We start from the raw sequence: 15479 nt of genomic DNA, 5'->3' as shown, positions 1-15479 counted from the left end.
CTTGCTGTTACAAGGAGATTCAGTTGTATGAAAAAACGCGTTTATTTCGGGCTGAAAAACACGTTTTGAAAAGTGTGATGTTACTGCCCCATAACTTACATGGGGTTGACCAAACTTGCAGAAACATGTTTATTTCTGCTGAAAAACACGTTTTGACCCTTTCTGCACACTGGGGTTAAGGGCTGAGTGTGTGGGCACTTCTGAGCCTTGCTGTTACAAGGAGATTCAGTTGTCTGAAAAAACGCGTTTATTTCGGGCTGAAAAACACGTTTTGAAAAGTGTGATGTTACTGCCCCATAACTTACATGGGGTTGACCAAACTTGCAGAAACATGTTTATTTCTGCTGAAAAACACGTTTTGACCCTTTCTGCACACTGGGGTTAAGGGCTGAGTGTGTGGGCACTTCTGAGCCTTGCTGTTACAAGGAGATTCAGCTGTCTGAAAAAACGCGTTTTTTTCGGGCTGAAAAACACGTTTTGAAAAGTGTGATGTTACTGCCCCATAACTTACATGGGGTTGACCAAACTTGCAGAAACATGTTTATTTCTGCTGAAAAACATGTTTTGACCCTTTCTGCACACTGGGGTTAAGGGCTGAGTGTGTGGGCACTTCTGAGCCTTGCTGTTACAAGGAGATTCAGTTGTCTGAAAAAACGCGTTTATTTCGGGCTGAAAAACACGTTTTGAAAAGTGTGATGTTACTGCCCCATAACTTACATGGGGTTGACCAAACTTGCAGAAACATGTTTATTTCTGCTGAAAAACACGTTTTGACCCTTTCTGCACACTGGGGTTAAGGGCTTAGTGTGTGGGCTCTTCTGAGCCTTGCTGTTACAAGGAGATTCAGTTGTCTGAAAAAACGCGTTTATTTCGGGCTGAAAAACACGTTTTGAAAAGTGTGATGTTACTGCCCCATAACTTATATGGGGTTGACCAAACTTGCAGAAACATGTTTATTTCTGCTGAAAAACACGTTTTGACCCTTTCTGCACACTGGGGTTAAAGGCTGAGTGTGTGGGCACTTCTGAGCCTTGCTGTTACAAGTAGATTCAGCTGTCTGAAAAAACGAGTTTATTTCGGGCTGAAAAACACGTTTTGAAAAGTGTGATGTTACTGCCCCATAACTTACATGGGGTTGACCAAACTTGCAGAAACATGTTTATTTCTGCTGAAAAACACGTTTTGACCCTTTCTGCACACTGGGGTTAAGGGCTGAGTGTGTGGGCACTTCTGAGCCTTGCTGTTACAAGGAGATTCAGTTGTCTGAAAAAACGCGTTTATTTCGGGCTGAAAAACACGTTTTGAAAAGTGTGATGTTACTGCCCCATAACTTACATGGGGTTGACCAAACTTGCAGAAACATGTTTATTTCTGCTGAAAAACACGTTTTGACCCTTTCTGCACACTGGGGTTAAGGGCTGAGTGTGTGGGCACTTCTGAGCCTTGCTGTTACAAGTAGATTCAGCTGTCTGAAAAAACGCGTTTATTTCGGGCTGAAAAACACGTTTTGAAAAGTGTGATGTTACTGCCCCATAACTTACATGGGGTTGACCAAACTTGCAGAAACATGTTTATTTCTGCTGAAAAACACGTTTTGACCCTTTCTGCACACTGGGGTTAAGGGCTGAGTGTGTGGGCACTTCTGAGCCTTGCTGTTACAAGGAGATTCAGTTGTCTGAAAAAACGCGTTTATTTCGGGCTGAAAAACAGGTTTTGAAAAGTGTGATGTTACTGCCCCATAACTTACATGGGGTTGACCAAACTTGCAGAAACATGTTTATTTCTGCTGAAAAACACGTTTTGACCCTTTCTGCACACTGGGGTTAAGGGCTGAGTGTGTGGGCTCTTCTGAGCCTTGCTGTTACAAGGAGATAAAGTAGTCTGAAAAAACGCGTTTATTTCGGGCTGAAAAACACGTTTTGAAAAGTGTGATGTTACTGCCCCATAACTTACATGGGGTTGACCAAACTTGCAGAAACATGTTTATTTCTGCTGAAAAACACGTTTTGACCCTTTCTGCACACTGGGGTTAAGGGCTGAGTGTGTGGGCACTTCTGAGCCTTGCTGTTACAAGTAGATTCAGCTGTCTGAAAAAAAACGAGTTTATTTCGGGCTGAAAAACACGTTTTGAAAAGTGTGATGTTACTGCCCCATAACTTACATGGGGTTGACCAAACTTGCAGAAACATGTTTATTTCTGCTGAAAAACACGTTTTGACCCTTTCTGCACACTGGGGTTAAGGGCTTAGTGTGTGGGCTCTTCTGAGCCTTGCTGTTACAAGGAGATTCAGTTGTCTGAAAAAACGCGTTTATTTCGGGCTGAAAAACACGTTTTGAAAAGTGTGATGTTACTGCCCCATAACTTATATGGGGTTGACCAAACTTGCAGAAACATGTTTATTTCTGCTGAAAAACACGTTTTGACCCTTTCTGCACACTGGGGTTAAAGGCTGAGTGTGTGGGCACTTCTGAGCCTTGCTGTTACAAGTAGATTCAGCTGTTTGAAAAAACGCGTTTATTTCGGGCTGAAAAACACGTTTTGAAAAGTGTGATGTTACTGCCCCATAACTTACATGGGGTTGACCAAAATTGCAGAAACATGTTTATTTCTGCTGAAAAACACGTTTTGACCCTTTCTGCACACTGGGGTTAAGGGCTGAGTGTGTGGGCACTTCTGAGCCTTGCTGTTACAAGTAGATTCAGCTGTCTGAAAAAACGCGTTTATTTCGGGCTGAAAAACACGTTTTGAAAAGTGTGATGTTACTGCCCCATAACTTACATGGGGTTGACCAAACTTGCAGAAACATGTTTATTTCTGCTGAAAAACACGTTTTGACCCTTTCTGCACACTGGGGTTAAGGGCTGAGTGTGTGGGCACTTCTGAGCCTTGCTGTTACAAGGAGATTCAGTTGTCTGAAAAAACGCGTTTATTTCGGGCTGAAAAACACGTTTTGAAAAGTGTGATGTTACTGCCCCATAACTTACATGGGGTTGACCAAACTTGCAGAAACATGTTTATTTCTGCTGAAAAACACGTTTTGACCCTTTCTGCACACTGGGGTTAAGGGCTGAGTGTGTGGGCTCTTCTGAGCCTTGCTGTTACAAGGAGATTCAGTAGTCTGAAAAAACGCGTTTATTTCGGGCTGAAAAACACGTTTTGAAAAGTGTGATGTTACTGCCCCATAACTTACATGGGGTTGACCAAACTTGCAGAAACATGTTTATTTCTGCTGAAAAACACGTTTTGACCCTTTCTGCACACTGGGGTTAAGGGCTGAGTGTGTGGGCACTTCTGAGCCTTGCTGTTACAAGGAGATTCAGTTGTCTGAAAAAACGCGTTTATTTCGGGCTGAAAAACACGTTTTGAAAAGTGTGATGTTACTGCCCCATAACTTACATGGGGTTGACCAAACTTGCAGAAACATGTTTATTTCTGCTGAAAAACACGTTTTGACCCTTTCTGCACACTGGGGTTAAGGGCTGAGTGTGTGGGCACTTCTGAGCCTTGCTGTTACAAGTAGATTCAGCTGTCTGAAAAAACGAGTTTATTTCGGGCTGAAAAACACGTTTTGAAAAGTGTGATGTTACTGCCCCATAACTTACATGGGGTTGACCAAACTTGCAGAAACATGTTTATTTCTGCTGAAAAACACGTTTTGACCCTTTCTGCACACTGGGGTTAAGGGCTGAGTGTGTGGGCACTTCTGAGCCTTGCTGTTACAAGGAGATTCAGCTGTCTGAAAAAACGCGTTTTTTTCGCGCTGAAAAACACGTTTTGAAAAGTGTGATGTTACTGCCCCATAACTTACATGGGGTTGACCAAACTTGCAGAAACATGTTTATTTCTGCTGAAAAACACGTTTTGACCCTTTCTGCACACTGGGGTTAAGGGCTGAGAGTGTGGGCTCTTCTGAGCCTTGCTGTTACAAGGAGATTCAGTAGTCTGAAAAAACGCGTTTATTTCGGGCTGAAAAACACGTTTTGAAAAGTGTGATGTTACTGCCCCATAACTTACATGGGGTTGACCAAACTTGCAGAAACATGTTTATTTCTGCTGAAAAACACGTTTTGACCCTTTCTGCACACTGGGGTTAAGGGCTGAGTGTGTGGGCACTTCTGAGCCTTGCTGTTACAAGTAGATTCAGCTGTCTGAAAAAACGAGTTTATTTCGGGCTGAAAAACACGTTTTGAAAAGTGTGATGTTACTGCCCCATAACTTGCATGGGGTTGACCAAACTTGCAGAAACATGTTTATTTCTGCTGAAAAACACGTTTTGACCCTTTCTGCACACTGGGGTTAAGGGCTTAGTGTGTGGGCTCTTCTGAGCCTTGCTGTTACAAGGAGATTCAGTTGTCTGAAAAAACGCGTTTATTTCGGGCTGAAAAACACGTTTTGAAAAGTGTGCTGTTACTGCCCCATAACTTACATGGGGTTGACCAAACTTGCAGAAACATGTTTATTTCTGCTGAAAAACACGTTTTGACCCTTTCTGCACACTGGGGTTAAGGGATGAGTGTGTGGGAACTTCTGAGCCTTGCTGTTACTAGTAGATTCAGCTGTCTGAAAAAACGCGTTTATTTCGGGCTGAAAAACACGTTTTGAAAAGGGTGATGTTACTGCCCCATAACTTACATGGGGTTGACCAAACTTGCAGAAACATGTTTATTTCTGCTGAAAAACACGTTTTGACCCTTTCTGCACACTGGGGTTAAGGGCTGAGTGTGTGGGCACTTCTGAGCCTTGCTGTTACAAGGAGATTCAGTTGTCTGAAAAAACGCGTTTATTTCGGGCTGAAAAACACGTTTTGAAAAGTGTGATGTTACAGCCCCATAACTTACATGGGGTTGACCAAACTTGCAGAAACATGTTTATTTCTGCTGAAAAACACGTTTTGACCCTTTCTGCACACTGGGGTTAAGGGCTGAGTGTGTGGGCACTTCTGAGCCTTGCTGTTACAAGTAGATTCAGCTGTCTGAAAAAACGAGTTTATTTCGGGCTGAAAAACACGTTTTGAAAAGTGTGATGTTACTGCCCCATAACTTACATGGGGTTGACCAAACTTGCAGAAACATGTTTATTTCTGCTGAAAAACACGTTTTGACCCTTTCTGCACACTGGGGTTAAGGGCTGAGTGTGTGGGCACTTCTGAGCCTTGCTGTTACAAGTAGATTCAGCTGTCTGAAAAAACGAGTTTATTTCGGGCTGAAAAACACGTTTTGAAAAGTGTGATGTTACTGCCCCATAACTTACATGGGGTTGACCAAACTTGCAGAAACATGTTTATTTCTGCTGAAAAACACGTTTTGACCCTTTCTGCACACTGGGGTTAAGGGCTGAGTGTGTGGGCACTTCTGAGCCTTGCTGTTACAAGTAGATTCAGCTGTCTGAAAAAACGCGTTTATTTCGGGCTGAAAAACACGTTTTGAAAAGTGTGATGTTACTGCCCCATAACTTACATGGGGTTGACCAAACTTGCAGAAACATGTTTATTTCTGCTGAAAAACACGTTTTGACCCTTTATGCACACTGGGGTTAAGGGCTGAGTGTGTGGGCACTTCTGAGCCTTGCTGTTACAAGGAGATTCAGTTGTCTGAAAAAACGCGTTTATTTCGGGCTGAAAAACACGTTTTGAAAAGTGTGATGTTACTGCCCCATAACTTACATGGGGTTGACCAAACTTGCAGAAACATGTTTATTTCTGCTGAAAAACACGTTTTGACCCTTTCTGCACACTGGGGTTAAGGGCTGAGTGTGTGGGCTCTTCTGAGCCTTGCTGTTACAAGGAGATAAAGTAGTCTGAAAAAACGCGTTTATTTCGGGCTGAAAAACACGTTTTGAAAAGTGTGATGTTACTGCCCCATAACTTACATGGGGTTGACCAAACTTGCAGAAACATGTTTATTTCTGCTGAAAAACACGTTTTGACCCTTTCTGCACACTGGGGTTAAGGGCTGAGTGTGTGGGCACTTCTGAGCCTTGCTGTTACAAGGAGATTCAGTTGTCTGAAAAAACGCGTTTATTTCGGGCTGAAAAACACGTTTTGAAAAGTGTGATGTTACTGCCCCATAACTTACATGGGGTTGACCAAACTTGCAGAAACATGTTTATTTCTGCTGAAAAACACGTTTTGACCCTTTCTGCACACTGGGGTTAAGGGCTGAGTGTGTGGGCACTTCTGAGCCTTGCTGTTACAAGTAGATTCAGCTGTCTGAAAAAACGCGTTTATTTCGGGCTGAAAAACACGTTTTGAAAAGTGTGATGTTACTGCCCCATAACTTACATGGGGTTGACCAAACTTGCAGAAACATGTTTATTTCTGCTGAAAAACACGTTTTGACCCTTTCTGCACACTGGGGTTAAGGGCTTAGTGTGTGGGCTCTTCTGAGCCTTGCTGTTACAAGGAGATTCAGTTGTCTGAAAAAACGCGTTTATTTCGGGCTGAAAAACCCGTTTTGAAAAGTGTGCTGTTACTGCCCCATAACTTACATGGGGTTGACCAAACTTGCAGAAACATGTTTATTTCTGCTGAAAAACACGTTTTGACCCTTTCTGCACACTGGGGTTAAGGGCTGAGTGTGTGGGCACTTCTGAGCCTTGCTGTTACAAGTAGATTCAGCTGTCTGAAAAAACGCGTTTATTTCGGGCTGAAAAACACGTTTTGAAAAGTGTGATGTTACTGCCCCATAACTTACATGGGGTTGACCAAACTTGCAGAAACATGTTTATTTCTGCTGAAAAACACGTTTTGACCCTTTCTGCACACTGGGGTTAAGGGCTGAGTGTGTGGGCACTTCTGAGCCTTGCTGTTACAAGGAGATTCAGTTGTCTGAAAAAACGCGTTTATTTCGGGCTGAAAAACACGTTTTGAAAAGTGTGATGTTACTGCCCCATAACTTACATGGGGTTGACCAAACTTGCAGAAACATGTTTATTTCTGCTGAAAAACACGTTTTGACCCTTTCTGCACACTGGGGTTAAGGGCTGAGTGTGTGGGCTCTTCTGAGCCTTGCTGTTACAAGGAGATTCAGTAGTCTGAAAAAACGCGTTTATTTCGGGCTGAAAAACACGTTTTGAAAAGTGTGATGTTACTGCCCCATAACTTACATGGGGTTGACCAAACTTGCAGAAACATGTTTATTTCTGCTGAAAAACACGTTTTGACCCTTTCTGCACACTGGGGTTAAGGGCTGAGTGTGTGGGCACTTCTGAGCCTTGCTGTTACAAGGAGATTCAGTTGTCTGAAAAATGCGTTTATTTCGGGCTGAAAAACACGTTTTGAAAAGTGTGATGTTACAGCCCCATAACTTACATGGGGTTGACCAAACTTGCAGAAACATGTTTATTTCTGCTGAAAAACACGTTTTGACCCTTTCTGCACACTGGGGTTAAGGGCTGAGTGTGTGGGCACTTCTGAGCCTTGCTGTTACAAGTAGATTCAGCTGTCTGAAAAAACGAGTTTATTTCGGGCTGAAAAACACGTTTTGAAAAGTGTGATGTTACTGCCCCATAACTTACATGGGGTTGACCAAACTTGCAGAAACATGTTTATTTCTGCTGAAAAACATGTTTTGACCCTTTCTGCACACTGGGGTTAAGGGCTGAGTGTGTGGGCACTTCTGAGCCTTGCTGTTACAAGGAGATTCAGTTGTCTGAAAAAACGCGTTTATTTCGGGCTGAAAAACACGTTTTGAAAAGTGTGATGTTACTGCCCCATAACTTACATGGGGTTGACCAAACTTGCAGAAACATGTTTATTTCTGCTGAAAAACACGTTTTGACCCTTTCTGCACACTGGGGTTAAGGGCTGAGTGTGTGGGCTCTTCTGAGCCTTGCTGTTACAAGGAGATTCAGTAGTCTGAAAAAACGCGTTTATTTCGGGCTGAAAAACACGTTTTGAAAAGTGTGATGTTACTGCCCCATAACTTACATGGGGTTGACCAAACTTGCAGAAACATGTTTATTTCTGCTGAAAAACACGTTTTGACCCTTTCTGCACACTGGGGTTAAGGGCTGAGTGTGTGGGCACTTCTGAGCCTTGCTGTTACAAGGAGATTCAGTTGTCTGAAAAAATGCGTTTATTTCGGGCTGAAAAACACGTTTTGAAAAGTGTGATGTTACTGCCCCATAACTTACATGGGGTTGACCAAACTTGCAGAAACATGTTTATTTCTGCTGAAAAACACGTTTTGACCCTTTCTGCACACTGGGGTTAAGGGCTGAGTGTGTGGGCACTTCTGAGCCTTGCTGTTACAAGTAGATTCAGCTGTCTGAAAAAACGAGTTTATTTCGGGCTGAAAAACACGTTTTGAAAAGTGTGATGTTACTGCCCCATAACTTACATGGGGTTGACCAAACTTGCAGAAACATGTTTATTTCTGCTGAAAAACACGTTTTGACCCTTTCTGCACACTGGGGTTAAGGGCTTAGTGTGTGGGCTCTTCTGAGCCTTGCTGTTACAAGGAGATTCAGTTGTCTGAAAAAACGCGTTTATTTCGGGCTGAAAAACACGTTTTGAAAAGTGTGATGTTACTGCCCCATAACTTATATGGGGTTGACCAAACTTGCAGAAACATGTTTATTTCTGCTGAAAAACACGTTTTGACCCTTTCTGCACACTGGGGTTAAAGGCTGAGTGTGTGGGCACTTCTGAGCCTTGCTGTTACAAGTAGATTCAGCTGTTTGAAAAAACGCGTTTATTTCGGGCTGAAAAACACGTTTTGAAAAGTGTGATGTTACTGCCCCATAACTTACATGGGGTTGACCAAACTTGCAGAAACATGTTTATTTCTGCTGAAAAACACGTTTTGACCCTTTCTGCACACTGGGGTTAAGGGCTGAGTGTGTGGGCACTTCTGAGCCTTGCTGTTACAAGTAGATTCAGCTGTCTGAAAAAACGAGTTTATTTCGGGCTGAAAAACACGTTTTGAAAAGTGTGATGTTACTGCCCCATAACTTACATGGGGTTGACCAAACTTGCAGAAACATGTTTATTTCTGCTGAAAAACACGTTTTGACCCTTTCTGCACACTGGGGTTAAGGGCTGAGTGTGTGGGCACTTCTGAGCCTTGCTGTTACAAGGAGATTCAGTTGTCTGAAAAAACGCGTTTATTTCGGGCTGAAAAACACGTTTTGAAAAGTGTGATGTTACTGCCCCATAACTTACATGGGGTTGACCAAACTTGCAGAAACATGTTTATTTCTGCTGAAAAACACGTTTTGACCCTTTCTGCACACTGGGGTTAAGGGCTGAGTGTGTGGGCACTTCTGAGCCTTGCTGTTACAAGTAGATTCAGCTGTCTGAAAAAACGCGTTTATTTCGGGCTGAAAAACACGTTTTGAAAAGTGTGATGTTACTGCCCCATAACTTACATGGGGTTGACCAAACTTGCAGAAACATGTTTATTTCTGCTGAAAAACACGTTTTGACCCTTTCTGCACACTGGGGTTAAGGGCTGAGTGTGTGGGCACTTCTGAGCCTTGCTGTTACAAGGAGATTCAGTTGTCTGAAAAAACGCGTTTATTTCGGGCTGAAAAACACGTTTTGAAAAGTGTGATGTTACTGCCCCATAACTTACATGGGGTTGACCAAACTTGCAGAAACATGTTTATTTCTGCTGAAAAACACGTTTTGACCCTTTCTGCACACTGGGGTTAAGGGCTGAGTGTGTGGGCTCTTCTGAGCCTTGCTGTTACAAGGAGATTCAGTAGTCTGAAAAAACGCGTTTATTTCGGGCTGAAAAACACGTTTTGAAAAGTGTGATGTTACTGCCCCATAACTTACATGGGGTTGACCAAACTTGCAGAAACATGTTTATTTCTGCTGAAAAACACGTTTTGACCCTTTCTGCACACTGGGGTTAAGGGCTGAGTGTGTGGGCACTTCTGAGCCTTGCTGTTACAAGGAGATTCAGTTGTCTGAAAAAACGCGTTTATTTCGGGCTGAAAAACACGTTTTGAAAAGTGTGATGTTACTGCCCCATAACTTACATGGGGTTGACCAAACTTGCAGAAACATGTTTATTTCTGCTGAAAAACACGTTTTGACCCTTTCTGCACACTGGGGTTAAGGGCTGAGTGTGTGGGCACTTCTGAGCCTTGCTGTTACAAGTAGATTCAGCTGTCTGAAAAAACGAGTTTATTTCGGGCTGAAAAACACGTTTTGAAAAGTGTGATGTTACTGCCCCATAACTTACATGGGGTTGACCAAACTTGCAGAAACATGTTTATTTCTGCTGAAAAACACGTTTTGACCCTTTCTGCACACTGGGGTTAAGGGCTGAGTGTGTGGGCACTTCTGAGCCTTGCTGTTACAAGTAGATTCAGCTGTCTGAAAAAACGCGTTTATTTCGGGCTGAAAAACACGTTTTGAAAAGTGTGATGTTACTGCCCCATAACTTACATGGGGTTGACCAAACTTGCAGAAACATGTTTATTTCTGCTGAAAAACACGTTTTGACCCTTTCTGCACACTGGGGTTAAGGGCTGAGTGTGTGGGCACTTCTGAGCCTTGCTGTTACAAGGAGATTCAGTTGTCTGAAAAAACGCGTTTATTTCGGGCTGAAAAACAGGTTTTGAAAAGTGTGATGTTACTGCCCCATAACTTACATGGGGTTGACCAAACTTGCAGAAACATGTTTATTTCTGCTGAAAAACACGTTTTGACCCTTTCTGCACACTGGGGTTAAGGGCTGAGTGTGTGGGCTCTTCTGAGCCTTGCTGTTACAAGGAGAAAAAGTAGTCTGAAAAAACGCGTTTATTTCGGGCTGAAAAACAAGTTTTGAAAAGTGTGATGTTACTGCCCCATAACTTACATGGGGTTGACCAAACTTGCAGAAACATGTTTATTTCTGCTGAAAAACACGTTTTGACCCTTTCTGCACACTGGGGTTAAGGGCTGAGTGTGTGGGCACTTCTGAGCCTTGCTGTTACAAGGAGATTCAGTTGTCTGAAAAAACGCGTTTATTTCGGGCTGAAAAACACGTTTTGAAAAGTGTGATGTTACTGCCCCATAACTTACATGGGGTTGACCAAACTTGCAGAAACATGTTTATTTCTGCTGAAAAACACGTTTTGACCCTTTCTGCACACTGGGGTTAAGGGCTGAGTGTGTGGGCACTTCTGAGCCTTGCTGTTACAAGTAGATTCAGCTGTCTGAAAAAACGAGTTTATTTCGGGCTGAAAAACACGTTTTGAAAAGTGTGATGTTACTGCCCCATAACTTACATGGGGTTTACCAAACTTGCAGAAACATGTTTATTTCTGCTGAAAAACATGTTTTGACCCTTTCTGCACACTGGGGTTAAGGGCTGAGTGTGTGGGCACTTCTGAGCCTTGCTGTTACAAGGAGATTCAGTTGTCTGAAAAAACGCGTTTATTTCGGGCTGAAAAACACGTTTTGAAAAGTGTGATGTTACTGCCCCATAACTTACATGGGGTTGACCAAACTTGCAGAAACATGTTTATTTCTGCTGAAAAACACGTTTTGACCCTTTCTGCACACTGGGGTTAAGGGCTGAGTGTGTGGGCACTTCTGAGCCTTGCTGTTACAAGGAGATTCAGCTGTCTGAAAAAACGCGTTTTTTTCGGGCTGAAAAACACGTTTTGAAAAGTGTGATGTTACTGCCCCATAACTTACATGGGGTTGACCAAACTTGCAGAAACATGTTTATTTCTGCTGAAAAACATGTTTTGACCCTTTCTGCACACTGGGGTTAAGGGCTGAGTGTGTGGGCACTTCTGAGCCTTGCTGTTACAAGGAGATTCAGTTGTCTGAAAAAACGCGTTTATTTCGGGCTGAAAAACACGTTTTGAAAAGTGTGATGTTACTGCCCCATAACTTACATGGGGTTGACCAAACTTGCAGAAACATGTTTATTTCTGCTGAAAAACACGTTTTGACCCTTTCTGCACACTGGGGTTAAGGGCTTAGTGTGTGGGCTCTTCTGAGCCTTGCTGTTACAAGGAGATTCAGTTGTCTGAAAAAACGCGTTTATTTCGGGCTGAAAAACACGTTTTGAAAAGTGTGATGTTACTGCCCCATAACTTATATGGGGTTGACCAAACTTGCAGAAACATGTTTATTTCTGCTGAAAAACACGTTTTGACCCTTTCTGCACACTGGGGTTAAAGGCTGAGTGTGTGGGCACTTCTGAGCCTTGCTGTTACAAGTAGATTCAGCTGTCTGAAAAAACGAGTTTATTTCGGGCTGAAAAACACGTTTTGAAAAGTGTGATGTTACTGCCCCATAACTTACATGGGGTTGACCAAACTTGCAGAAACATGTTTATTTCTGCTGAAAAACACGTTTTGACCCTTTCTGCACACTGGGGTTAAGGGCTGAGTGTGTGGGCACTTCTGAGCCTTGCTGTTACAAGGAGATTCAGTTGTCTGAAAAAACGCGTTTATTTCGGGCTGAAAAACACGTTTTGAAAAGTGTGATGTTACTGCCCCATAACTTACATGGGGTTGACCAAACTTGCAGAAACATGTTTATTTCTGCTGAAAAACACGTTTTGACCCTTTCTGCACACTGGGGTTAAGGGCTGAGTGTGTGGGCACTTCTGAGCCTTGCTGTTACAAGTAGATTCAGCTGTCTGAAAAAACGCGTTTATTTCGGGCTGAAAAACACGTTTTGAAAAGTGTGATGTTACTGCCCCATAACTTACATGGGGTTGACCAAACTTGCAGAAACATGTTTATTTCTGCTGAAAAACACGTTTTGACCCTTTCTGCACACTGGGGTTAAGGGCTGAGTGTGTGGGCACTTCTGAGCCTTGCTGTTACAAGGAGATTCAGTTGTCTGAAAAAACGCGTTTATTTCGGGCTGAAAAACAGGTTTTGAAAAGTGTGATGTTACTGCCCCATAACTTACATGGGGTTGACCAAACTTGCAGAAACATGTTTATTTCTGCTGAAAAACACGTTTTGACCCTTTCTGCACACTGGGGTTAAGGGCTGAGTGTGTGGGCTCTTCTGAGCCTTGCTGTTACAAGGAGATAAAGTAGTCTGAAAAAACGCGTTTATTTCGGGCTGAAAAACACGTTTTGAAAAGTGTGATGTTACTGCCCCATAACTTACATGGGGTTGACCAAACTTGCAGAAACATGTTTATTTCTGCTGAAAAACACGTTTTGACCCTTTCTGCACACTGGGGTTAAGGGCTGAGTGTGTGGGCACTTCTGAGCCTTGCTGTTACAAGTAGATTCAGCTGTCTGAAAAAAAACGAGTTTATTTCGGGCTGAAAAACACGTTTTGAAAAGTGTGATGTTACTGCCCCATAACTTACATGGGGTTGACCAAACTTGCAGAAACATGTTTATTTCTGCTGAAAAACACGTTTTGACCCTTTCTGCACACTGGGGTTAAGGGCTTAGTGTGTGGGCTCTTCTGAGCCTTGCTGTTACAAGGAGATTCAGTTGTCTGAAAAAACGCGTTTATTTCGGGCTGAAAAACACGTTTTGAAAAGTGTGATGTTACTGCCCCATAACTTATATGGGGTTGACCAAACTTGCAGAAACATGTTTATTTCTGCTGAAAAACACGTTTTGACCCTTTCTGCACACTGGGGTTAAAGGCTGAGTGTGTGGGCACTTCTGAGCCTTGCTGTTACAAGTAGATTCAGCTGTTTGAAAAAACGCGTTTATTTCGGGCTGAAAAACACGTTTTGAAAAGTGTGATGTTACTGCCCCATAACTTACATGGGGTTGACCAAAATTGCAGAAACATGTTTATTTCTGCTGAAAAACACGTTTTGACCCTTTCTGCACACTGGGGTTAAGGGCTGAGTGTGTGGGCACTTCTGAGCCTTGCTGTTACAAGTAGATTCAGCTGTCTGAAAAAACGCGTTTATTTCGGGCTGAAAAACACGTTTTGAAAAGTGTGATGTTACTGCCCCATAACTTACATGGGGTTGACCAAACTTGCAGAAACATGTTTATTTCTGCTGAAAAACACGTTTTGACCCTTTCTGCACACTGGGGTTAAGGGCTGAGTGTGTGGGCACTTCTGAGCCTTGCTGTTACAAGGAGATTCAGTTGTCTGAAAAAACGCGTTTATTTCGGGCTGAAAAACACGTTTTGAAAAGTGTGATGTTACTGCCCCATAACTTACATGGGGTTGACCAAACTTGCAGAAACATGTTTATTTCTGCTGAAAAACACGTTTTGACCCTTTCTGCACACTGGGGTTAAGGGCTGAGTGTGTGGGCTCTTCTGAGCCTTGCTGTTACAAGGAGATTCAGTAGTCTGAAAAAACGCGTTTATTTCGGGCTGAAAAACACGTTTTGAAAAGTGTGATGTTACTGCCCCATAACTTACATGGGGTTGACCAAACTTGCAGAAACATGTTTATTTCTGCTGAAAAACACGTTTTGACCCTTTCTGCACACTGGGGTTAAGGGCTGAGTGTGTGGGCTCTTCTGAGCCTTGCTGTTACAAGGAGATTCAGTTGTCTGAAAAAACGCGTTTATTTCGGGCTAAAAAACACGTTTTGAAAAGTGTGCTGTTACTGCCCCATAACTTACATGGGGTTGACCAAACTTGCAGAAACATGTTTATTTCTGCTGAAAAACACGTTTTGACCCTTTCTGCACACTGGGGTTAAGGGATGAGTGTGTGGGAACTTCTGAGCCTTGCTGTTACAAGGAGATTCAGTTGTCTGAAAAAACGCGTTTATTTCGGGCTGAAAAACACGTTTTGAAAAGTGTGATGTTACTGCCCCATAACTTACATGGGGTTGACCAAACTTGCAGAAACATGTTTATTTCTGCTGAAAAACACGTTTTGACCCTTTCTGCACACTGGGGTTAAGGGCTGAGTGTGTGGGCTCTTCTGAGCCTTGCTGTTACAAGGAGATTCAGTAGTCTGAAAAAACGCGTTTATTTCGGGCTGAAAAACACGTTTTGAAAAGTGTGATGTTACTGCCCCATAACTTACATGGGGTTGACCAAACTTGCAGAAACATGTTTATTTCTGCTGAAAAACACGTTTTGACCCTTTCTGCACACTGGGGTTAAGGGCTGAGTGTGTGGGCACTTCTGAGCCTTGCTGTTACAAGGAGATTCAGTTGTATGAAAAAACACGTTTATTTCGGGCTGAAAAACACGTTTTGAAAAGTGTGATGTTACTGCCCCATAACTTACATGGGGTTGACCAAACTTGCAGAAACATGTTTATTTCTGCTGAAAAACACGTTTTGACCCTTTCTGCACACTGGGGTTAAGGGCTGAGTGTGTGGGCACTTCTGAGCCTTGCTGTTACAAGTAGATTCAGCTGTCTGAAAAAACGAGTTTATTTCGGGCTGAAAAACACGTTTTGAAAAGTGTGATGTTACTGCCCCATAACTTACATGGGGTTGACCAAACTTGCAGAAACATGTTTATTTCTGCTGAAAAACACGTTTTGACCCTTTCTGCACACTGGGGTTAAGGGCTGAGTGTGTGGGCACTTCTGAGCCTTGCTGTTACAAGGAGATTCAGCTG

This window comes from Lepisosteus platostomus, chromosome 24, assembly GCF_059453375.1.
Source record: "Lepisosteus platostomus isolate fLepPlt1 chromosome 24, fLepPlt1.hap1, whole genome shotgun sequence".
Taxonomy (NCBI): domain Eukaryota; kingdom Metazoa; phylum Chordata; class Actinopteri; order Semionotiformes; family Lepisosteidae; genus Lepisosteus; species Lepisosteus platostomus.
This window is presented reverse-complemented; position numbering follows the sequence as displayed.